The sequence below is a fragment of the Mastacembelus armatus genome, chromosome 16 (genome assembly GCF_900324485.2).
Source record: "Mastacembelus armatus chromosome 16, fMasArm1.2, whole genome shotgun sequence".
NCBI classification, from domain to species: domain Eukaryota; kingdom Metazoa; phylum Chordata; class Actinopteri; order Synbranchiformes; family Mastacembelidae; genus Mastacembelus; species Mastacembelus armatus.
The window spans coordinates 9,204,682-9,231,086 of NC_046648.1; the positions used below are offsets into that span (position 1 = coordinate 9,204,682).

Consider the following 26,405-nt stretch of genomic DNA (forward strand, 5'->3'; position numbering starts at 1 on the left):
GTCATTTTGTTTAATAACATATAATCCTAAATCAACAGAGACACCGTAGCTCTGGGCACATATAAACATCTACATTTTGGCTTACGTAGAGAATGATATGCATGAGTAGCTGCCACTCTATTTTCACCCACCAGCTCGTACGCACACAGCTACAGAGATGGAGCAGATGTTCTATCTGTTGAGGTCTGATGGTAATAGCTATACAGATGATAATGAACACTGGCAGCCATCAAAATGGCCACCCTTAAAAAAAATTATAGTGTATGATTATGTAATACTGCATCATCTGCTATACTGTATTTTCAATTGCTAGTGTACCAGCAGAAGATGTTTCTCATATAACTAAAATACAAACACTATTCTTTAGCTCCCAAAAGTGACTTGCTTGCAATCAATCATTTGGTGAAGGAGTGGGGGTGCAAGGTATCAGGCAGTGAATCCAAAATTTTTCTTTAATTTTTAGGCATTTTACCTTACACATTTTACCTTACACACTGTCCTGATAGTAATGGTAAAAATACAGATAGCAAACGGGGAGAGAAAATGAGTGGAATGCAACACTGGTACCCAACAGGAATCAACCACATTGTGGTTGTCTTTTTGCTTTAACCACTGAGCCACCAAAAGCAGTTGATTACCATATTTAATCATGTATTCTGTCTTTCAAATGACTACACACATTTAATGACTACTGATACTGAGCAAGACAGCACAGAATATATTAGATTTTAGGTTGATAATTATTTATAATATATAATATAAATAAAATATATAATTTTCCTCATGCTCAAAATAAATGAGCATTGCTAACTGTGTCATTTATTTATTTGCTGATGTTTGACTAAGCTATACACAGAAGCTAGCAAATGCGAACCACTGTTAATTAAGGCTACAGGAAGTTACAACTGTTTTGCATTTCTAGACTTACGGAGAGACTGCAGTCTTACTCCATGCCCAACCTCACCTGGCTGTCATCTGCTCGGGGGACAAAATGAACAAATACCATGGTAACCATCTCACTGCACTCAGTCATACCATTTCTTCTGTTCTATTGTGTGTGTGTGTGTGTGTGTGTGCATGCGTATTGAGCTGTTTTTCAAGTATAAAATTAAAATTTACATGATAAATTCCACTAACCTGTTCAATGCTTAGATCCAACATCACCACTACTGCATCCTTAACGGTTTGGATGCTTTATACATGAAAATTCTATATCTTTTTTTTTTTTTTTTTAAAAACACAAAACCAATATGCCATTGTACCAAAACAGCACCAAGATAAAAGCAAACATACCATACATGATCTACAACTGCTACCTTCATCACTTTCACTTCAGTCCCCAAAGCTCAATACTTAACTTTTACCATGCAACATTACAGTGAAGAACAGAACAGAAAAATTGTGCTTTGATTGATGTTATATTTGTCCACGTCTTGCACACTGTCAGGTGTGACAATCTTCAGCAGCACACCGACATGCTCTGAGACAACCGCTTACTGATGCAGGATATCACACAAAACTGCTGTATGCTACAGGGGGCCTGTGGCTTTTATCAGGGTAAATGCAGCCAACTAGGTAAAAGTGCTTCGAGTACACTTGAAAAGCGCTATACAAGACCATTTGACATACCCAGCTTGAAACACACAAATAACATACAAACGCATGCACATTTGATAACTGTGCTTAGGTTCAAACAAAGTATTATTTCAGGAGATGGACATAGAACAAAAGGCCAACATCCCATTAGTCTTTTCTAAACTGAAAAATGTCCTAGAGATATTCATACAACTTATTTCACAACAGGACGACACATCTAAATAATCTACCCTCAAACCTACATGACATTTGGAACTGTTCAACATAAAAGCAGAAACACAAAACCCAGGAGAAAGACTGGTATGTATAACTTACACACACGATTAAATGTGAATATTCATATAACTTTCAATCTGCTTTTAAGTTCATTTCTTTCTCTGAAGGGAATTATAAAAAAAAATATAAATAAAATTACCATCTAGTGCAACACATAATACCACCTTAAACTCTTCTGTGTGTTTGCCTGCTCTTTTCTAACTTATTGGTATCCAGTGATTAAAAAATTAACTGTATTCAAATGGACCATGTAAGGCATAATGTTAAAACTAAACCATAAACCCAATCGAATCAGGAAAGTAAATGCTAATTTTGTCTAAATCTACACAGTGCCAAGCATTTCATTAAATGGAGTCAAGGGATATCTGTGACTACGATACTTCAGACACAGTGACAAAGACCTGTTACATGCTCTTGGCTGGTTTCCACTTCATTAAGCTGGAGGAGCGGAGCACTGCTGAGGAGGGAATGAGCGGAAGAGATAAAGTCTCACGACAGATGAGTTCAGATCAGAAGTAGAGAGAGAGGGAAGAGGAGAGAATGAGAAATGTAAAGTACTGAAAAAAGATCCAAACCACTTGTTATCCACATTTCCCTTCCACCCTATTCGGGTTAAATACGGGCTGGCCTGCTTTTGTTTGAGGCACAGAGCGAGGTGGGGGTGTGTGTGAGGGTGGTGGTGGTGGTGGTGGGGGGCTCTCAAGCCACACACACCTCAAGAAAACAAAAAAAATATATATATATATATATATACAGCTCTTTATATAACCATTTTATTTATTTCTTCAGAAAAAAAAAAAAAAAAAAAATCAAAACCCTGAGACTGTAAGAGTTCGATTTTTGCAGCACATATTTCTGAGGCTTTCCCATCCCCTCTGAGGGGGCAGGTGGCAGCTGCTCTGCCCCCCTCTCTGCCTCTGACTCTCTGGCAGACACAGCCAGCAGCTCTAGCTCACACCACTGCCTCTAACATTAGCAACGCTTTGGGAAGAAAAGCCATGTGGAGCTGCCCATCACTTCCAGCTACACAACGCACAACATGCTCTTCCCCCATAATGATCGAACTCTCCTCCTCTCTCTCTCTCTCTGTCATGCACTCACTTCCTGCAGGGGGTTCAAAAACAGATCTGGCCAGAAAGAAAGCAGCGAGCCTTCGAGTCTTATTCACACCACAATCGGGAGTCTTCCTCAAAACTGCAAACATCACACTACATCTGTGCACGTATATAAGTAAAGTTCAGTCTAACCGAAAGAGTGCCCTGATGTACACAAAGTCTCATTCACTATTTTTTAGGAGAATTCACCTAAAAAAAAAAAAAACAACTTCCTTTCTGCAAAAGTATGGAATTCAAAAGATCTCCTTCATCCAGCTTTAACTTGCTGCACACACTTCCATTGGCTTCTAACATACACAATGCACACACAAAGAGAAAACACAGGAAGCCTACCTCACTTTGTAGCGACGTACAAGCCGTTCAGCAGTCCATCACCCAGCACTTTCACTCTAGACTGAGTTTGTGACAGCAGCAGAAGAGGAAGAACAAGCAACAGGCGAGAAGAAAGGAGAGCAGCAGAGGAAAAGAAAGATGAGAGCAGCAGGAGACAGACCAGCAGGGGAGAAGGAGTAGAGGATGAGTGAATGACTGAGACAGAGCTAATGGTGACTGACAGACTCCCAGAGACTCTCAGCCTGAGCAGGTTTGTTGAAAGCCCACAGACTAACTTGCTCCTCTGTCTGCCTGCCTCTTGACGTCAGAGCAGTCACATGACCTCGCTCTGGTGTGGAGGGGAAATGAAAGGGGAGGGGAGACAGAGAAAAAAAAAAAAAAAAAAGCGAGAGAGAAGCCTGTGTTGCCATGGTAACAGGCACACTGCACCGCAATGATTTCAACAGGTCATCTGACACACAGAGAAGCTGGTGCTATACAGACTAATCTACACAGGATGCATGGAATGAAGGAGAAACAAGAAGTAGTCTTAAAGACTGACAGACTGGTTCCAGTTTTTTTCCATTCTTAAGAAAGATATGCAATCAAAAAAGGAATCTGCACCACAAACTGCACTTCTGAAGTTGTGCTTGAGCGCCTTGAACTAAAACAACCTTTCACAGCAAGTTTGTTCTTAGTAAAGTTTCTGGGTTTGTGCCTTTTTTGAGGACATGTATGCACCATTTAGAAAAGGTAGACTTCTTGCAAGGGCTTATTTTTATCTAGCTCAATGAAACATGAATTTATTAAATTAAAATGGACCTCCTATCTTTGTCATCAGTGAATTCAACACAACTAATAAAAAGAATGAATAGAATAGAATAAATTACTATTCATAGCAGTACCTTCCTGGAGTTTCTTGTCTGCCAACCCTGTGGTGATTATAGGAAATTCAATATTAAAACTGATCGTGATTTTTTTTATATACATAATATGATTAAAACATGTCAGTAATGCAGATTGCTGCAACACTTTCGTCAAATCCTGTCATTATAAATTTACTATATGCATAAACTTTGGTTTGATTTGCTATATGAGGGGATGCAACATCAGAAAACCCAAAAGCCTGTGTGAAATGACAACTGCAATTTAGTAAGTGTAAACACTGTGACAGCTTTTTGATATGCTAGTTGTGGTGCTTGATTAATCTTTTCTTGTAAAACACTATGTTTTGTGGTGTTAATGTTTCTCAAATGTGCTGATCACAGTCAGCGAATCTGAATTTATATTTGGGACGAATGAAGTGGGAGTGTGAGAAACAGGGACAGACATTTGCCATCATTTGTGATATTTCATAGAACAAGCACTTAACCAATTAAAAAACAAAATAATTGCCAGAGTAACTGACAATTGAAATAATAATAAGTTGCAGACATGCTGAATTTCCAAGCAGCCACTGTGTATATACAGCATTTTAATATATATTATTTTACATACTGGTAAAATGATGTGTCACCTCCGCTTAAAATGTATTGTGCATTGTGTCAAGTTTCTCTGAGGCAGAGGATTGAGTAGGGTGCAATAGGATGTGCAGTGTGGAAAGAAAAAAAAATGAATTTAAGGTCCATACAAGGACCCATCCTCCACCAAGCTGTGTGTATGAACAGCTCTGGTTTGATTACATTCATTTGAATAGCGTTGACTGGCCTGTTGAATGGAGTGCTCTGGGCCCCAGAGTAGGGTGGGGTCATGTGGAGTGCGAGGTCAAATAAGTGGAAACCACCCCCCACTGGACTACTGTGAGTAAAGGTATGCATGGTTGAGAGGGAAGCACATGGACAGAAACACAAGATGAAATGCCTCCAGGGCAGAGAGAATCAACAGGGCAACAGGGAAAAGTAGTTCAATAAAGGCAGCAGCTAGGATAAAAATAACTGTAATGATCTTGCTGAGGAGACATCAGACAACAGCAGCGCTCAAAGAGCTCAGATGATGCAAGAAGCCGAAATCAGAGTCTGACTGTCAGGTGGAGCGATATGCTATTTAGACCAAAGTCTGTGCCTTGGGATTAGCAGGGCAGCTGGTGATGCCGTAATGTGAATACACAGTCATTGAGAATACATTTTAGAAAAGCATTGTCTACCATGTTGAAAAAGCCAAGTTGCATATATTGATGCTGATCACCATAATGAAAGGTTAAAAATTCATTGGTATGGAAACAGGAAGCAGTAAAATTGCCCCATTGCTGTGGAAAGTAGTAATGAATTCCAACTTTAAAAACAAAAAACAAAGATTTGGTACTGCAGACCCCTTCATCTGACAGAACGGGGGGGGGGGGGGGATTCAGACTCTCAGCAGCACCTCTGCAGATGCATGTAACCAGGCACTGTGTTTGAGAGTGTGCGTGTGTTAGGATGTAGGGTGGGTAACAGGCACTAGAGGGAATTCCTTCCTCCCGAAGGTTCAGGAAGCAACAGCATGGGAGGAAGAGAAAACAACTTTTCTTTCCAAGGCAAGTCCTTAAGAAGTTGTTCCACTGGAAGAGGAAACATTACTGCACCGTGTCAGTTTTAGAAACTCACTTCAGAACAACTTTATTATTGTAGACAGCATGTTACTAAAACTAGTAACATGCTACTTAAAAACAGCTCAAGATAGAAAAATGCTCAGGTATGAAATAACGGTGTCTCAAAAATTCCTAGAATGGCACATGAACCTAAAATAAGCAATTTTGGGTAATGACAACTGTACACTCAGGGTTGGATATGTTTTTGTAAGAATGAACTGTCTTTGAACCTGAAAATTGGAGCTGTCGTGGTATACAGAGAATAACCAGGTGTTGGGGAGGAAAGGCCCTGAGCTGTTAGCAATGTGAGTCTTATGTAATAAATCAATGAAAGTAGAGAGGCTACACAGACCAATCCCCCTACAGTTTTAGTAGTAGGTGATATTGCTGTTTTCAGATTTTTTACTCAATGAAATTAAAGTAATATATTGGGAATGGTGTTTATAAATGCTACATTTAGCAGCTGGACAGGTGTATTTCTTTTTTCTCTTCCAAGTAATAGAAGAAAGGGAAACACTTTATAGGAAGGGTACAAATCATATACTTAGAAGTAATACATTAAACACAATGATTTAATGCATGAATATCATGAATTCCTGTTAGTCACTAGTAACAAAAGATCAAGTCAGTACAGCTTTCTGTGATTAGTTCATACTTAATAGATCAGTAATTAATGAATTAATTCACATTTAATTTCTACATTTCTGGATATGCCACCAAGTTACTTCAATTCCACTTACACAAAGATTCATTTCAGATCCAAAACAGAAAATGGATTAACATTTTGCCACTTTTTTTTTGCCATCAGCATTAAAGGGTAGCTTTACAATTTCTGTCAAAGTCTGTCAAAAAGTGGTGTAGCTTTTCCTAGCAGTAATTATTCATGTTATCATTCCTGTAATTCATACTGATCAAAACATCCTTTCTGTGCTAAAATTATCAGTAGTAATATTTGTATTGTATTGTATTGTATTGTATTTGAAGATATTCCAGCTTCAGACAAGGCTGATGTCAGACTTAGTGCTGCTACACTACAAAATCCAGGAACACAGCAGGCAACTGTGGACAATGATGAATTATAGAGAACTTTCATAGAATTGAAGTTGATTCCATCTTGTAATCTAGTAACCATTTAATACATCCATGATGCAGAGCCCACATGCACAAGGAAGACAAACTGTAGATGCCCTGATTACTACTGGCCTATTTAAAGCCTGCTTACTATTTATGTAAAATATTACATACGGGTCACTGCTGTTAAATGTGTAGTAGCAAATTATGGTGTGTAGATGTATGTACGGGTCTGATGGTGCCCTCTCGCTTTACTTTTAACTGTTTGGAACATGGAGCATTACTGTCACCACAGCAAAGAAAGAGGATATGAAGAGTACAGTGGTGCTCAGAACGCGGTGTTGAATGACAAATGTTACCTTCCTATGTACTTTGCATTTGCAGGAAGGAAAGGAAAGGAAAGTGACTTTGTGGCCAAGTATGGTGACCCATAGTCGGAATTTGTGCTCTGCATTTAATCCACCCAAAGTGCACACACACAGCAGTGAACACACGCACCATGCATACACACCCTGAGCAGTGGGCAGCCATTGCTGTGGTGCCCGGGGAGCAGTTGGGGGTTCGGTGCCTTGCTCAAGGGTCTCACCTCAGTTGTGGTATTGAAGGTGGAGAGAGCACTGACTATTTACTCCGCCCCACCGACTCAAACCCGCAACTTTTGGGTTACAAGTCTGATTCCCTATGCATTAGGCGACGACTGCCCCCTTACAACACATAGAGAAATCAGCACACGTGATAGGGAAGTGAATTTCTGTCCTACAGACTATATGGTTTTTCAATGTAGCAATGCATTGTCCTGAGAGGAGAGAGGCAAGGAAAAGGACATCCACATATACTCCGCAGCAACCTGAAGTGTAGATGTGCAGACATGGATCAAGTCAAATACTACAGGAAACACTCCATAAAAAGCTGCACTAATAGCATTTACCTGACAGCAAATACGCCTGACATCTGAAGCAACAGCGTGTCTTACAAATAGCAGCTTGTAAAGCTGTTATCAGTACAGTAGGTTAATTCTAGAGTCACTGAATTGAGAGTACAAGCTTGTTTAAAAGTAAATCTCCTTGTGTGTTATGTAACCAAAGTACATGAGGTGGGCGAGCTGATGCACCTCACTGATCAGGCTAATCCAATGTACTACACTGCCTGCCAAGACAAATAAAGAAAGAATCTTAAAGGCCTATGGTGTTGTGTAATAAAACATACCGTGGCAATGCACGTTAAAAAAGAAAGGAAGTAAGAGATGCATTTGTTTTGTCTACTAAGTAGGCAAAAAATGAAATTTACGCTTTAAAAGAAAGGCAATGATTAAGATTAGAGATGTTATTAAAAAGCAATCTCTGCTGGGAAATCACACAATAGTCAATTAAGACTGTACTATTGTAATGAAGCCATGTGTGAATTTAGTTGAAGTTTAATGAGGAGTACATTTCCAAATATAATTACAGTCCTTTCAGTCCTCATTCAGCGATCATATGAATTAGAGCTTTTCATCCAGATCAGAATGACTGCATTGTTAATAAACTTTATGGTCATGCCACAAAAAAAAAAAAAAAAAAAAAAAAAAAAAAAAAATGAGTGTAGAGAGAGACATCCTGTAGATCTTTGCCTACCATCCTCTTACTTCTCTCCTTTTCATACTTGTTTACCATCACCCATATTTGACCTTCCTGGCTAGACAACCTGCTGTACTGAGGGAATAAGTCCAACTTGTCTGAGATCTGGGCAGTTGAATGGGTTTTCCATCCTGAAAGTGATGATTGCAACATTTTGTATAAAGGTTTTTAGATGAGTAATTGGCCAAGGAATTCTGGCAGAAGACACTAGGCTGAGATTAGGTGAAGCCAATAAAAAAACTTATTTAAGTGGGAAGAATGTGACTGCTTAATGCAAGAACTGCAACTTCTCTACACTCTAATCTGTGTTTGAACAGATGCCATGACAGCCCCTGCAAAACTTCCTGTATCTAAACATGACATATTGGAAGCAACCACTGTATTGTGTTATTGACATGTGCTTGGATTAAAGGAGTCAGGATAATAACATTTTAGCAGCAAAGAGCGCACAATGTGATAACACAAAGCCTGGCATAGAACATGCACAGTCAGACAGTCAGGAAGCAGAACAATGGACAACAAACTGGACAACAGTTAAATTGTGATTACAGCAGCATCAGTCGGCTAGTAACTCTTGCAAAATGCAAAATCACCATGGTTACCATATTTACAGTGATGATGCTAGCAGCAGCCTTGTCTGCCGGTGACGCTCTTGCATATTTTATTTACAATTTGAAAAGACAACACATCATACAAGTCTGTTATTTTTCTCCAAAACCCGGATCTAAGAGTTTACAGTCATAACAGCAGTTCTGCGAGATGGTTTCACATTTAAATTTGAGGATGTGTGTGGATCAGTGCAGTTAAAAAAAAAAAAAATGCTGAGCAAACCTGAAAACACTGAAGCAAATGCAGTTAGTCATGTGATTTCCATTTCAGGCTAACTGCATGAACAAAGTTATTTAACAACCTGTGAACGCCAAAGTTTTGACACAGGTTGTGTCTCATACAACATGGCCCCACATAAGAAATAGTCTAAACAAGGAATAAATTAGATAAAAATAATGAAATTACAAAAATATGTGAGGGTAGAAATAGCATCAGTAGCTACTGAACATAAGTTGAAACATAGTTGCAGTGGTTACGCGGTACAGGAAACTCCATAATATCCAATAACAGAAGGCACAGTGGCCGTCCATGAAATATGACACCAAGCACAATTAGCTATTTACGCAACATTCCAATGAAAATCAAACAGGTAGGTGCTTGTGACTTGACACAAGGATTATATGTGGAAGTTTGTTTTAGTGACTGATCAGACATTGCCAAGGCCACTGATTTGACTGGTATTATTCTTGGCCCAGAGTAATAAACCATAGTCAACCATCAGCAGTCTGACATTTCTGTTTTTCCAACAAATTAGTTTCATGCTTCTTGGGCTGTGGCTAAAAACAAAACTGTATAAATTGTAAACAGGATATAATTACTTTATATTTTTTTGACCAGTAGTGCAAGAGCAAATGAGTCAGTCAGACAATAGGGGCAGCAATGGGTAGGTAGATCTGCCAACCTTCCACCCATCCATTTTCTGCTGCTTTATCTGGGGGCCAGATTGCGGGGGCAGTGGTCTAAGCAAAGACCAGTCACCTGTCAACCAGATACACAAATTAATTCCTATATAAAAGATGCCCACCAATCCCTGCTGTCATGACCAACTCAGTCATCACAATGTATTAAACGTTTCAGCAAAACTCATGAAGAGAGTCCACACTTTTGCATAAACAAAAGATGTTTTTGATTTTGGATATGTGTTTATATGTTAAAAGGTGGTATGAGCAGCTTCAGCCTAAAAAAAGCACCAAAATTGCACTCTGCCTCCTAATCAGCATCAGTCAATTTTCTTCTCCCACATCAGCTTAAACATTTGTTTCCCTACCAGGAAGTTTACAATCAGATGCAGATGCTTGAGGACAATGACATAAAAAAATGAGTTTGCTCAAGTGCTGGCTGTGTGCCCACAGGAAAATAGAGTCCAAAGTATTTCTGTGTACATGATGCACAGTGGATTACAGAATGATCAAAAACTATTTCCAGCACTCTGGGGCTGCACTCATATGGCTGCAACTGCTTCATTTTTCATTGGGATGAACGGCAAGGTAAACAGCACAAATACTGTGCTCACATTGCAGAGAAACCCACCAGGAATGCTCCCTTGCATGCACCTTACTAGTTACTCTTGTTGCTGCTCATCCCTAAGCCAGAACTGTCACAATGAATCACTCTCCCATAGATGTCTACCTTCCAGACACTACTATCAAAATGACAGTTTCAACACATTTTTTTTCAGTAGATGTCTTTCACACATGCTGACAGTCCTGTTATAAAAGTCAAACATTATAAAAATAATCTGTGCTCCTCAACCAGCAACAAACTGCTTTCTTCTCAGTTCTGTTGGTGGTCATAAAAATGATATTACTATTTATGAACATAAGATAATAAGAACATTATTAACAGAATGTATTCATCTCATTTATGGTCTCTAGAGTTACTTATCATCATGACAATCCACTCTGTCCTCAGTGATTCAGGAGCTATAAACAGAAGCCTGAAGACTAAGACTGGTGACCAGCCTGTCCTATCTATTGTTCTGGCAGGCTGGATGCAGACAGAAGATTAAGCCCACTATCTCTGTCTCTCTCTGTCATCAAAAGGATAGTCAGCAGCGAGAAAAAGACACATCACTACCTCTCCTATGAGTCACGCTTCAGTCCTCTGCTTGCTACACACATGCTCTATATATACATACACATCCAGTACACATGGCTGCACACACTCCCAGACATGCATCAATAATATTCAAACAAATAGTTGCCTCTGCATAATGTCCAGATGAACAAATGAAGCTCACCTATCAATGGTCAGACCTGTGAGTCACACAGTTTTTTTTTTTTTTTTGGTTTTACTTTGGACAACAAGTGCTATTTGTTTTGTTATTATAAAAAGGTCATTAGCAGTTGGATGGTCCTCTAGGTCATGTTAAAGGACACATGATATTGAAACATCCACTATATAGAAATATTGTATAATTTTCTGAGCATAGTTATGGCAAGATTTACTGTTACTTACAATGAAAAAACCACCAATCTTTTCATTTATTTAATGAACCATGAAAGTATATATGTCAAATGTTGTATTTCAAGACTGTGTTCAAGTAAACTATAATGAAACTATATTAACCCTGTAGTATTTTTAATGCTATTGTAGAATCCTATTGTTTAGATGCATTTTAAACCTAGGCTTAAAAAGACTAATGCATCAGAACAATAATTCATTTGGCTTTATAGTATTGAAGTAGCAATACAATAATAGATTCTCCAGCATCTCATTAAAACTTAACATCAACAGCTTTTAATGAACCACTGCTAACAAGGAAAGGCTGTCTGAGAGTAAGTCATCCTACCAAACATAACCTCTGCTACAGCTAGTCTGATCCCAGGGAGGGGCCTAGTGGACCCTCAACAGGGCAGGGGTCATTTTCAAATAATCTTAATTAGTACAGAGATCACAAAAAAACAAAACAAACACACAAACAGAGTGCAAAAGATTAAAGGGAAATTCTCTAAAGGGATACACTTTCCAGGTGCAGCAGCTCTACCATACTGGTACTACAGTTGAAAAAAAAAAACAAAATCAACATTTTATATGAAATAACAGACAGGAAACTGAACAAGATGCTGTAACTGTTTAGCTGAAGTTTAGCAGTCAGACTGCCTTTCTCAATTTCTGTCACTGCACACAATTCAATCAGCTGCAATGACAGCAAAAACAAATTGTGCTGTGTTGGAGCATGTGTTATGTTGAGCTGAATTATGGTGTAGACAAACCCCAAATTATCCCCAAATTTACCTCATCAAGTTCAAAAAGTGTTTCTTAAAACAGACATAAATACAAATATTCTGAACACGTAAAACCCAAATGCCATTCTAATTCCAGCTGTTTTCACTAGCTTCATGTTTAGCATACAGACAATGTGAGGTATAGATTGAATAGATAGAGCTTATCTAACTTTCAGCATGGAACCAAATAAATGCATTCCTTTAAATAGAGGCAACATTTTCATCATAACTGAAACACGAAACTTTCATAAGCCTTCTGTTTATAAATGCTAACTACTACAACTTTCACTGGTATCATACCAATAGCAACTCAAGAGTAGCCATCTAACCTTTGTTGTGTTTTAGAAGCAAACTAAGTTGAGTTTCCATATGCTTAGAGAAATGGCTGTCATTCAGTGGTTTCACTGACAATAAGCGAAGTGTGAGTGTATGAGGCACAACTGCAGACTGTCCTTGTGGCCCCCTTAGAGTATGTGGAGAAACTGACCAAACACCAAAGGCTGTTCAGGCCATTAAAACTGATTTCTTATAATGTTAGTAACATACACATATTTGTGCCTGATTTATGAACAAGTGTGTGTATGTGTGACTGTGTAATGGTCTATGTTTGCAGGGATCTAGGGGCCTGGGAACTGTGTGGAAATCACACAGGGCTTCCTCCGGCTCATCACAGAGTCATGGGAAACAACACTGACCAAAAACAACAGGGCTCTGGCATGACACAGCTTGACCACCCAACAATTTATTATTTACACTAGGCAAAATATGCCAAGTTCAGCCAGAGATAAAAGGTGACATGAGTATGTCCCTGATCGATGACTTCAAATTCATTTCTACCGCTTACTTATTGTTGGGATTTACAAACAAAATCAGAGTCTATGATAGTATCATTCCAAGATTGAAATATAAACATTTAGCATGATATCAATTAACTCAGGTTTGGCCAAATTTTTAGTATTTGCTAGAACAAAATCCCTCCATCCATCCATTATCTATACCCACTTCTTCCTATTGAGGGTCACAGGGATCTGCTGGAGCCTATCCCAGCTCTCTTTGGGTGAAAGGCAGGGGTACACCCTGGACAGGTCACCAGTCCATCACAGGGCCACATAGAGACAAACAACCACACACACTCACACTCACTCTTGTGGGCAATTTCAAATCATAGAACAAAATCTTAGTTAAATTTGCAAAACCTAAATATTGGCGTGTTTACAATGTGAGAACAATTGATGTTGTGGTCATATAAAGAAAATAAAATGTAAAAGCCTTAAGCTTAATCAATATTCAACATACTCTGGACTTTCAGCATGTCATGATGTTCTTTGTCTCCTGTATAAAAAAAAATATGATATAAAGTAATAAGTACTAGAATATGTGGAATGCTGTAACGCAGATGGAAATTTCCAACACCAACATAACAAGTAAGCAGTGTGTTTCTCCCTAATTGCCCCCAGGGTTTCTAAATCCACAGGAAAAAAAAAAGTCAGTCTATTTTTTTTTTTTTTTTTGCACAGGCCTTTAGTGATTTCTTCTAGACTCACAGGATAGTGTTGGAGTTCACACTGCACACCCAGTCAGATCTGCAAAAAAAAAAAAAAAAAGAAACAAAACACAGAAGGTTCCAGTGGCTGGAAAACATAGTTACATGTACTTTTTACAGAGAAATAACCTAATTAACCAGGAATTGCTGGAATTAACCATAATCCTTCAGTCCAACATATCTAGATCAGGGTAGAGAGAGTTGGAGAAATCCCAAAGTTCAAAATTCATTTTATGCCAATACAAATGCTTCTGGGGCAGCATGGTGGATGAGTGGTTAGCACTGTTGCCTCACAGCAAGAAGGTCGTGGGTTCGCAATCCGGCCTTTCCATGTGGAGTTTGCATGTTCTGCCTGTGCTTGTGTGGGTTTACTCCGGGTACTCTGGTTTCCTCCCACAGACCAAAAACATGCATGTTAGGTTGATTGGTGACTCGAAATTGCCCGTAGGAGTGAGTGTGAGTGTGTGTGGTTGTTTGTCTTTGTGTGTCTATATGTGGCCCTGTGATGGACTGGTGACCTGTCCAGGATGTACCCCAGCCTTCCACCCGAAAGAGAGCTGGCATAGGCTCCAGCAGATCCCCATGACCCTGGTTAAGGAATAAGCGGGTATAGAAAATGGATGGATGGACAAATGCTTCTAAACTTGGGTTAAGTCCAGGTCAGTGGAGACTGCCATTTGCATGCTAAAAAAATCTGTGTGCTATTACATTTATTGAGTAGCAAAGAGACAAACTTCTAAATTGACCAGGCTGACACATACAGAAAACACTTACACTCACATTCACACATATGGGCAATTTACCAGTCACTCTAACCCTAATGTCTTTGGAATGTAAGAAGAAACTACCTGGGTACCCGGAAAAAAGCCAATGCAGGCAATCATCACAATATAACACTAAGTCCGTTAGACTTCAGGGATATCAATCTGTCCATTTAGGAAGCACAAATCACTGTCAATTAGTCTCACCTGCTTTGGTCCAAATCAAAGTCACAACAGGCAAAACAAGACAACCCTCAAAAGGGAATGGATTTGTGTGTTGACCACATAAAACCGCTGTCTCCCTACCCTTCCTGACTGATTTTTCCCATGCTTTGTGTTTTCTAGTGTCCTTGTCACAACTGGTACCATAAGGCAGTACCTGCAGCCCAATCAGGTTGCACAGGCAGCCCATTTATTCCAAGATGGCGCTTCTCTATGTGCATGTGCAAGAAGGTTCAAAGTCTAAAGAGCATAGAGAACATACCAGGATACTGGCCATTACACCAGGAGAGCTGGACAGGGCACTGGATTTCCAACAACCCAGCAGCAGGAGTGGTATCTGTTACTTTGTGCAAGAAGAAACAGGAGGAGCACAGTGAGAGCTCTACAAAATGACCTCCAGCAGGCTACTGGTGTGCATGATTCTGACCAACCTGTCAGAAACAGACTCCACGAGGGAGACATGAGGGCCTGACATCCTCTAGTATGACCGGTGCCCACAGCCCAGCACCATGCAACTCTACTGGGCTTTGCCAGAGAGCACCAGAATGACCAGAATGAGGTTTGTGCTCTGTTCTCTTCACAGATCAGCACAGGGTCACACTGAGAACATGTGACAGGCATGAAAGAGTCTGGAGATGCTATGATAAACATCATGCTGCCTGTAACATTATTGAGCATGACTGGTTTGGTGGTGGGTCAGTGATGATCTGGGACAGCACAGACCTCCATGTCATAGCCAGTGGTACCCTGACTGCTGTGAGGTACCAGGATGAAATCCTCAGAGTGCCCTGGGTTCCTCCTGGTTCAGGACAATGCTCAGCCTCATGTGGCCAGAGTGTGTAGGCAGTTCCTGGATGATAAAAGCATTGATGCTTGTGACTGGCCCTCATGTTTCCCTGTACAATGAAATCTGCTGTTTGAAATTTGCTGCTTTTTCTTTGCTGCCCACCGTGAATGCCAAGTGAAAGTACAAGATATAAATACAATATAAATACTAAGTACAGGCACTATGTACAGAGAAAATAAAAAAATATAACAAAGAAATAGAAATATAGGCTATGTAAAATTATAGTGCAAGGTAAGTGTGCAATATTTGCTTATGTGCAAAGTAACTGATGTGCAAGTTGAATAAAAACCACAAGTGATAAAAATAGCAGCGGTAACAGTAATAATCTGAGGAGAACGATATGATAATTATAAATTAACAGCAGTATCAGTAACAGATGTGCAAATTCAACCATAATGATAATAGCAACAGTAACATTATTAACTGTGCAAATTGTTGAAGCAATTCAGCCAGTCTGTGTCCACTGGCTACCTGTTTAAAAGTCTGATGGCTGAAGGGAAAGAAGAGTTCCTTGACCTGGAAGTCCTGTATTTCACACTTCTGTACCCCCAGCCTGAGGGTAAGTGGGGTCTTTAAGGAATGGGTGGGGTCCTTAAGGGCTTTATGTATTTCTTAGGTTTTTGTCTAGTGGTTTGCAGAGAACTTTGCACTAAGATGCTGTATTCCTACACATTATCACTGACCCATTGATTAAACATTTTATCATACAGTAGTTCTCATTTTCAAAAACTGCTTTTAATTTAGTTTTAGACTTCTGTTTGTCATAAAAACAGTTATTTAATAGAGGCAATTTATAATTAGTATGAATTTTTTTTTTTTTTTTTTCAAGATTAGGGATAATTTTGGGGGGGGGGGGGGGGGGGGTACTCAAGGCTTTTTTTTTTACCTGATCAGTATGTGCTTCATTGAGCAGAAACCAAAGCTTGATCCTTTGTCTGCAATCACACAGGTGAAGTAAACAGTACAATTTGCAGCCCCAAGTGGCTAAAATGTCTGCAGTGTGGAAATAATCTCTCCAGTATACAGTTGTAGTGCCTGCAATGTGAGCATTTCACAAGGAGGTATTAAGAGTAAGAACAGTTTAATGCTACCAACTTGATACACCTAGAAAATAAACTCACATCACACTTTAATATAATGCAGCACTAAGGGGAATTTCATTGAATTCGTTTCTGCTCTGAATGTTAAACTATTACACTACTTTGAATTAGGATTATGATTATTCATTTTGAGTGTTCTTAGTTTTACTAGTACAATGCTGCAGTGGAAGTAAGTAAGTATGGTATTTAAGACACATTTGAGTTTGTTTACTTGAATAGAATTAAAAAAAAAAAAAAGACATTAAGGAACAGGTTGGATTCAGTTGTTCAACTGTCACAATTATACACTGGATTTATTTGAATAACTTTAATCTACTTGAATTGTGAACTGTGCATGCAAATGTATTATCTAGGAAAATACACGTACTGGTTTAGGACTCCGTGTCAGAACAGGATTCAGGGAGACCTTGACTGGGGCATCACCAGTCATGTAGTAGTAGTTGTTTTTGCATTGCCACTCTCTTGAACAAGAGCCACCAGCATGGTTACTTTGTAGTGGTTCATGCATACTCTTCATCAGATGGGAAGTATGCGATAATTATTTTAAACATGTAGGTTAAAATATTTAACTTTGATTGATTATATCTTCTCCACTGTTGGGGAAGAGCCCTGTGAAAAGCCATCAATACCAGCTCGACTATAACTCCAAACATAAGGTGTTGCCTCTGTAGCTTTCCCAGAATAGTTACACAGTGAAACTTTGCACTTTGGAGGATAAATACTGAATATTTTATCATGAGATTACAACACTTTTTAGCATTGGACTTTAACATAAAAATGTTTGGCTTGCTGATATGGGAGGAAAAGATTTTTTCTTGTTTCTTTTGTTTGTTTGACTCAGGTTCATTTTTACAGCTCAACGAGTAAAAGAGTTTATGCATATTCACACCTTCACTCACACACACACTCACTCACACACTCACGCGCTTGTAAACATAAAGTACATGTGTTACCACCATAGACTATCTTGGGTTCGAGCATATTTCACACACCATTTGTGAAACTACACAAACACCAATGATCTAGAAGTTGGCCTGACTGATGACCGTATATGGAATGCAATTTCTGGCTCAATAACAACACTACTAAATAACTTTGATGATACAGTACAAAAAAAAAAATTAAAAAAAAAGAGGTCAGGGCTAAAACAAGACTAAAAATATAACGTCTAAAAATCCATGACGGAGAGACCATGCTTTTGTTTTCAAGGGATCACATTAAATGCCATTACATCACTACAGAACCATTCAAGCAGCTAGATAGTATTAATAAGGGGTTAGTATTCTAATAAGACAGCACCCACAGGCACTGCTGAAGTTATGCTAAAGTCATGACATTGACAATAATGGCAGATAAAACATTTAATAAAAAAATGAAGCATATCCTTTCTGAAAAAAAAAAATATATATTTTTTTTTATTTCTTCCATTTTTATACTGAGATCCAAAAAAGCATATGCTCAGCCTGTCTTTGAAAACAAAATGTGACAACAGGGAGACCTCAGCCCTTTCACTGATGCCATGGCAACCTGTTCAATTCATATGGTAGAAATAGCAGCTAAAATCAGGTGGAAAAACCAGAACATTTAACTCCACAAGAGCAATCAAGGATCCAATGGTACCAGTATTTGTGTGTGTGTGTGTGTGTGAGAATGCATTCATGCAAAACATCAAATATCAGCTAGCAATGTCAAATGAGAAGACTGTGTAAATCAGGGGATTAATATTTTATTATCTATAATTTCCTGGGCTCCAATTCTGTTATATTCATGAGGATTTAAAAAAATCCTTAAAATGACCTAAAAACCCTGATACTGACATCTTGAGGAAATTGTGTAATTCAGGGGCTTTAGCATAACAGTTTGACATAAAAACTTCACTGTGCTATATTTGTTGTATGGAAAACGACTTGCGCTGTGCAAGCATCACAGGCTCTGACCACAATAGCTCATACAGTGATATAGTAAAGGGATTCCAACCATATGAAAATCAGGAATATGATTTGTGCATATTATGAAAATGTATTGAATTTTTTTTTTAAACCACAAAGCAAATCATCACTACCCACTGTTGAAACTACCAAGAACTCTCACGCTGCATTCAAAGAGGACTGGATTAAATGCTGTTCAATGTTTTGGACGGATACTTAACACTAGGAATGCCAGTAATTTTTTACTTAAACCATATTAACCAACATCACAGATGAGGACATGCAGGGTTACTGTTAGAGAATGTACTGCAGTTTGTTGTAGGGTCTTGTTATGTCTTACTATTTAATGACATTTAGTTTAGAATGTCACGTTTGCACCACATGTAGCTCGTCTGAGTCAACCCTAAAGAAACATTCTACAGAGCTGTTGTCTGGGGTTTAAGCTGTGAGTCTCAGTTCACCAGCCCAAGAGCCGAGTGGCTGATAGCACACAGCACTGCTAGACTGTAGCTGTGTTGCTAATACTTGGGACAAGCAGTATTCTAATTAAATATGGTTTCAACATAATCAACACAGAAGGGATAAACTATATAAGCTACACATCAGGTTCTAAGCAAAGGTATATTTTATTGCTGGCAGTAAAAGCTGAAAGATTCCTTGACTGATCAGGTTTGAGTGACAGTATTTGTGCATTCCTGAAATAGGGAACAACACACAAGTGAAAACTGACTTTATTACAGCACCGGAGAACAGTTTTTCATAAATTATCAATGATTAACTGATTACTCACTGTTAATGGGGCCGACTACTGATTAAGAAAACTGGTTTAAAACATGCATCCCTATTTTCCAGCGTTGTGCGAGGAACCTGGCCCATATATTCTATGTATAAAACCGTGCTAAATGTGAGCTTTGCAACTAAAAAAGTGGTATGGATCTTGTCACACAGGCCAATGGCCAATGTGACACATTCACAATGGCAATATAAAATCTCAGTGATGGGTGTATATTGAAATGGTACAAGGTATTAAAAACAACATAATGGGAAAAAAAAAAAAAAAAAAAAAAAAACACAGAAAAGGAAAAGATGTAACAATGTTTTGCTAATCTCCTAGGACACCAGCCCAGGCAGTGTGGGTGTCTGGACAAGACACGCTTGCTTGCTCATTCGCTCATCTGCTCCATAAAACTGGGCTCTGGCTGGAATGAGATGCCTTCCTACCATATTCGATGTGGTGTACTCCCACATGTAACCCCCTCCTCTTATTCACTCTCTCTCTTGCGTTCCCCTACTTGCGGCAGACCGACTGTCACGGTATCCAGCCCACTCATTACTGTTCCCCTCTCATAAAGCTGTCGCTCCAAGAAGCTTTCATCCTACCTCTCCTCTACTGCACACTGTGCAGAAAACAGGAACATTACATAAAAAGAATGTGGGCACAACTTGTGTGTGTGTGTGGGGACATGTGCATTTACTTGTGTATATTCACCTGCATTCACATTCACACATCAAAAAAATCTGACTGTGCCAATTCTGATCATAAGTTTCTTTAACTTAACAACCAGCATACAGAGGATAATTACATACAAAAGACCTACAATTTTCTAGAGGAAAAAAGTTCTTGTCAGAATTTTCAAGCATTATGAGCAAGTTTTGTGTTGTATCCCATACCCGTTATATTGTATTCTTACAGAATGCCATTAGTTCCTTCTTCCTGCAGAGATATCATTGCAGAATTCAAAAGTGTCATATCTACTGTAAATACAAAATTACTCTAATTATCAAATGATTTAGAATAAATGGGATTCATTTATATGAGTATCTGTAATCTTTCATTATATAAAAATGTTGTTATGCAGATTGCAAAAGCTTGATAATGTCTAGAGAGATGCTTCATTACCTGTATGATTTTTGCACAAATTATGGTATTTACAAATGTGTTTCCCTATACTAGGGATTTATTGTCATATATGTTATTCTTGCCTTTACTAGTAAATCATGAAACATACATTTATCACTCATTTCTTTCCATCCGGTCTGTCTTTTTAATTTACAGCTTCACACTTGCAACATTAAATTGCGCATGCTAGAAATGCCAAATATCACTAAAATATATTTTTTCTTTGCTACCTTCTAGGATTTCAGTTGTGTACTGAGGTTTTCACACTTGTCTTACAGTGACAGACATTCCAGCTTCCACATCACATAGTGGGAAAACCCTGTGCTAATAAGGGCATGCTCATGGACTCTTGGCCATGGTGTGAAGCTAAACCCTGTCAGTAAGGCTCAACAACTCTTTACTCTCCAAAGACAACCCCTGTGTTGTGAATATACTCTTTGGCAGTCCAGATTAAAAATATATGATTATCACTGCGACTGTGTGACTCGTGTTCGCTTTTTAGTAACCGCATGTATGGCTGCCTACTATTGTCCTTTATGTCTTTATTTGGTTTCAACTGTATGTTTATATTTACAAATTTTCCCATACACATATTTTGTGTATGAAGTTTAGCAGCAATTGAGCAAGATTACACTTACACCTGATGTTGGCAGTAGGAAGGGAACACAACATTTACTGCTGCTGATGCTGCTGCTGCTTACCTTAGAGCTGGGTTAGGACTGGTTGCTGTCAAACCATGTCAGAAATTAAATGTGCTTATACTTGTTTCCAAACAGGTGAACTAGAAACTGGAATGAAACACTAGTTTTTATGGGGGAAAGACACAACGTTGTTTAAAAAGGGGATAAGGGCACATATTTTCAGGCGGTCTCCTCAGGACACTTCATTGTTCACATAAAAAGTAGGACTGTCCGATATGTGGAAAATATGTAATGTGTGATGACATTGCTAAATAATGCAATGGGTATATGACTTATGATAAATATGATAGCTATACAGTTCCTATTGTCTCACTGCTTTAATAAGTACACAGTTAACTGTTGAGAACACTCGTATACATACATAGATTGTATATACAATATACAGCACAGAGTAGTATCACTGCATGCACACAGTATTCCTCAACACCATAAACTAGTACAAACTGGTAAACAGTCCTCTCAGCCTGTCTTGCATCGGTCACTGGTGTGCTCCATAGCTACATTAACTGCTCACTGGCTAACTGCAGACACCTAGCCTGTGCAGGGAAGGAGGGGATGCTACTCAGGCAACTCGTGTGACTGGGTCAGCTGTTCCTGCAGTCTCTTCAGCAATCTGATTTCTGACTGAATGACTGCTTTCTAATTCATCATGTTTTAGGCAGTCTTTTGCAATGTGTTTATTCATGCTCCCAATGTGACGACAATGAAAATACATACAATTATTGCGTTCAGCAATAATTAAAAGTGACAGACATAGTGATCTAAGAGATGATAAAACATAAATAGAGAGCACAATCTCTTTTCTTACCTCAGCACAGCTAGCCAATCACAGCATGCAGGGGTGTGCATGCTGGAATATCAATTTCAGAAAGTTACTGAGCTGTTGTGACACAGACACCACCTATCTGAGGTCAGAAAGGTCAACATGCAGTTTGAATGGTCCCACTTTAAATCCCATTTTATGACAATGACATTTTTAGGAAGAACAAACTTCACGTGAGTTTCATAGCGGTGGATTACCTCATCTACTGACTAGCAACAAAGTGACATAATTAGGAGGCTTCTAATAAAGTTTTTCTAATAAAGACAGTGGGGAGATAAACAACAACAAATGAAATGTAACACCCTAAATATTTATCATGTAATGTGAACCCCACACTGTACTAAGATGGAGAGACATCTGAAGCCACATAAAGAGTAGGCAAAACAACACGCAGACAGAGAGCAATCACTATGAAATGCCACAGCTGTTTCCCATTATGACAGTTCATAAATGGATACAGTATGATATGTTGCCCACTGGGCTACATGTTCGACCCTGACTTGGAGCATCCGGGGGGATGCTGACGGAGGTGTCTGCCAAAAAGCCTCCAGTAGGCTTATTTGTGTTTTGGAATGAGGCTGTTTCCTTTGCATATCTAGGGCCCATTTCACAAAGGGGATTTGCAAACACTGGGTATACAGTATGTAGATCACAGGTGGGTCTAGCATTCTGTTTCACAACTGATTGCTGTGTGCAAACTGCATTGGAATTGGTCAGCTCTAGTATCATCTTGCATGACCAAAAAATGTTGTTCGTTTTGATTACTTGAATGTATCAGAATTTACGGAACAGAAAATGCAGTCATGTTTCAGGATACAGCTTGAATGTTGTAACAAATGTCCCCAAATGTGACTTCTTTGTACGATCTTTAGAAATTTTAAAGCTGATTTCACAAGGACAAATACCAAATGTAAGTCTTGATTTGCCAGCTGTCATGGGGTTGGGTGATGTACTGATATAATTTAAAAATGTGGATAATGATCCATATCAAACTGGTGACCTGTTCAGAGTGTACCCCTGCCTTTCACCCAAAGAGCTGGGGATTTGCTCCAGCAGATCCCCATGACCCTGTTTAAGGATTGAGCGGGTATAGATAATGGGTGGATGGATGGGTCCATATCAGTGTCTCCACATAAATAGTCACATAATGCACCTGCATAATGCTGTGTGACAAATGCACCTTTCTCTCCTCTAAACCACTGAGCAACCATAACAGCACGAATGTTGTATCATCAAATATGCAAAGTTACACAAAGCTCCTCTTATGGTGGATAGGGATTTCTGAAGCTATCTGGCCATTAAACAAACAGTTTGGAAGGAGTATAAATGTTATTTGTTTATTATTATCACCTTTCATGTTGAAAAGGTAAATCTTTTTCTAACTTTCTATGGAAAAAAAAAAGAAATATGACTTTATTTAGCATCAGGCCATAAAGACTATCACCAGATTGTTAGACACCAGCAGTTGGTCTCTGTTTTCCGACCTTAACAGAGGAAAGCCATAGACAGACACACACATACACAGGGTTGAGTTATATCAGCCAGCTGGTGCATACAGCTGACATTTGAATGAGAGGCCACAGAGGGATGTGGTTCTCTAGGCATACCAACAGAAGGGTGTGGCAAAGGATGCAGCCCTAATTGAGAGCAAATCCTCAAAATAAACTGCTCCAAAACAGGTTTGTGCTCCGTTCTCTTCACAGATGAGAGCAGGTTCAGAGTCTGGAGACGCCATGATAAACATCATGCTGCCTGTAACATTATCAAGCATGACTGGTTTGGTCTGCAATGGATTGGCAATCTGTCCAGGGTGTACCCCTGCCTTTCACCCAAGGAGAGCTGGGATAGGCTCTGGCAGATTCCTGTGACGCTAAATAGGAATAAGCGAGTATAGATAATGGATGGATTAATGAATGGACTGGTTTACTGTAGGTCAGTGATGGTCTGGGGGCACACAGACCTCTATGTCATAGCCACTGGTACCTTGATAGCAGCAACTCAATGCATTTAGGTATGTAGATGTGGTCATTATGACTTGTTGAAGTTCAAACTGAGCATCAGAACAGGGAAGAAAGGGGATTTAAGTGACTTGGAACATGGCATGGTTGTTGGTGCTAGACGGGCTGGTCTACCTATTTCAGAAACTGCTGATCTACTGGGATCATCACGCACAACCATCTCTAGGGTTTACAGAGAATGGACAAAAAAAGAGAAAATATCCAATGAGTAGCAGTTGTGTGGATGATAATGCCTTGTTGATATCAGAGGTCATAGCAGAATGGGCAGACTGGTGTGAGATGGTAGACTATAGTAACTCAAAAAAATCCCCAAAAAACACTAGTCACAACCAAGGTATGTAGATTACCATCTCTGAATGCACAACATGCTAAATCTTGAAGCAGATGGGCTACAGCAGCAGAAGACCACACCTGGTGCCATTCCTGTCAGCTAAGAGCAGGAAACTGAGGCTACAATTCACACAGGCATAGAAGATTGGAAAAATGCTGCCTGGTCTGATGAGTCTGAATTTCAGCTGCGACATTCAGATGGTATGGTCAGAATTTGGCGTAAACAACATGAAAAAATGGATCCATCCTGCCTCGCATCAATGGTTCATGCTGGTGGTATAATGGTGTAAGGGATATTTTCTTGGCACACTTCGGGCCCTTTAGTACCAACTGAGCATCACTTATGATTATATGCAAATAAGCTATTTGAAAATGATAAAAAGGGGTATGTATTCGACTTTATATATACACACACACACACACACACACACACACACACACACACACACACACACACACACACACACACACACACACACACACACACACACACACACACAGTCAAGCCCGAAATTATTCATACCCTTCGCAAATTCTGACTTAAAGTTACTTTTAATCAACCAGTAAGTTTTTTCTTGATTAGAAATGACACAGGCGTCTCCCAGAAGAAAATAAGACGATGTACAAGAGGTATCATTGTGGAAAAAATTATTACTCATTTTTTATTTACATTTGAACAAAAAGTGGCATGTGAATAAAAGTAACTTTAAGTCAGAATTTGCCAGGGGTATGAATAATTTCAGGCTTGACTTTGTATATATATATATAAGAAAATATTATAACACAGCAGAGGCTGTGTACTATTTAAAAAGCAATCAATAAGTGCTTCAGATGGCAAACTCTGTCATCACATTTAATGACCATTGTTATGATTGAAAACAGACAGGCCTACAGCACAGCTGTGATGACTCACAGGTCGAAGAATGGCATCATAAAGCCAGGTGTCAGCACTTAGTCATCTGTGAACTACAGGCTCACTCTCACACAAGACAGCACAATCCCTGGACATATAATATGCTTGCTCTTACTATATTTCACTGCTATATGATAAACATTTACAGTGTTGCTCACCTAGACTTCTCTACTTGTATGCAGAGTTCACTTTTTCGAAACTGCACACAGCTCTCAGAACACAAGCACGATTAACCTCTCAACCAAAATAGGCTAATGCACCTAAAACACTTCATACACATCTCAGGTTTAGCTGTACCAGAACACTGAGATTTGCCTTTGTCAATAGTAGCACTTTGTCAACCATTACATTACCTAAAAACACATCAATAAAATATGTATCACTTGTTTTTGAAGGAACAAGGGAAGACAAGGAATGAAAATGAATCTTAAGTATTTCTAATAATTTATAATATAAACTATACTTATTGGACAACTGGAGAAATAGAAAAAACAGCAGTGCAAGTCAACCCTTTTCTGTGGTTCTCATCCAGATCACACCTCATGTGCTCTCAAGAACACCTGAGAATATTTTCACATGGCTGATCCATCCCCAGTAACACTGCAGATATGTGCAGACATCCAGTATTCACTGCATACAAGAGGTGGTCATACACTTCCAACCTACATTAGAAAAAGAATTCCTCTGAAGGGCTCTGGAATTGTGAGAAATGGAGAAAAAGTTGAAGAAAAGTGATGCCATCCTAATATGGACACTGACTGGAAGGCTATGGTGAAATGCCACAGTTGTATACGACTGCAAAATGTTCTGGAGTCTCATCTATTCCCTTTCCTCACCTGGCACAAGTCTTTTATAGCTATCATGCAGGAGTTAAAAAAAAAAACAAAAAACAAAAAAAGACGGTGTTATATGACCCACTTAGGAGTTTATG

The 26,405-nt window shown here is 39.0% G+C and overlaps 1 protein-coding gene across 3 annotated transcripts in view; it reads right to left on the bottom strand.

Moving 5' to 3' along the window:
- ncalda (neurocalcin delta a) overlaps nt 1-26,405 on the bottom strand; it is a 53,972-nt gene that overhangs the window by 23,237 nt on the left and 4,330 nt on the right. Inside the window, exon 1 of one of the 3 annotated variants that reach the window (XM_026293527.2) lies at nt 3,321-3,617. The exons of 1 other annotated variant lie outside the window; for it this stretch is intronic. The gene's annotated coding sequence lies outside the window, so the exon portion shown is untranslated. Of the gene's footprint in view, nt 1-2,273; nt 2,295-3,320; nt 3,618-26,405 lie in introns of those variants that run through there. One more of the 3 variants, XM_026293529.2, reaches the window with a different exon arrangement.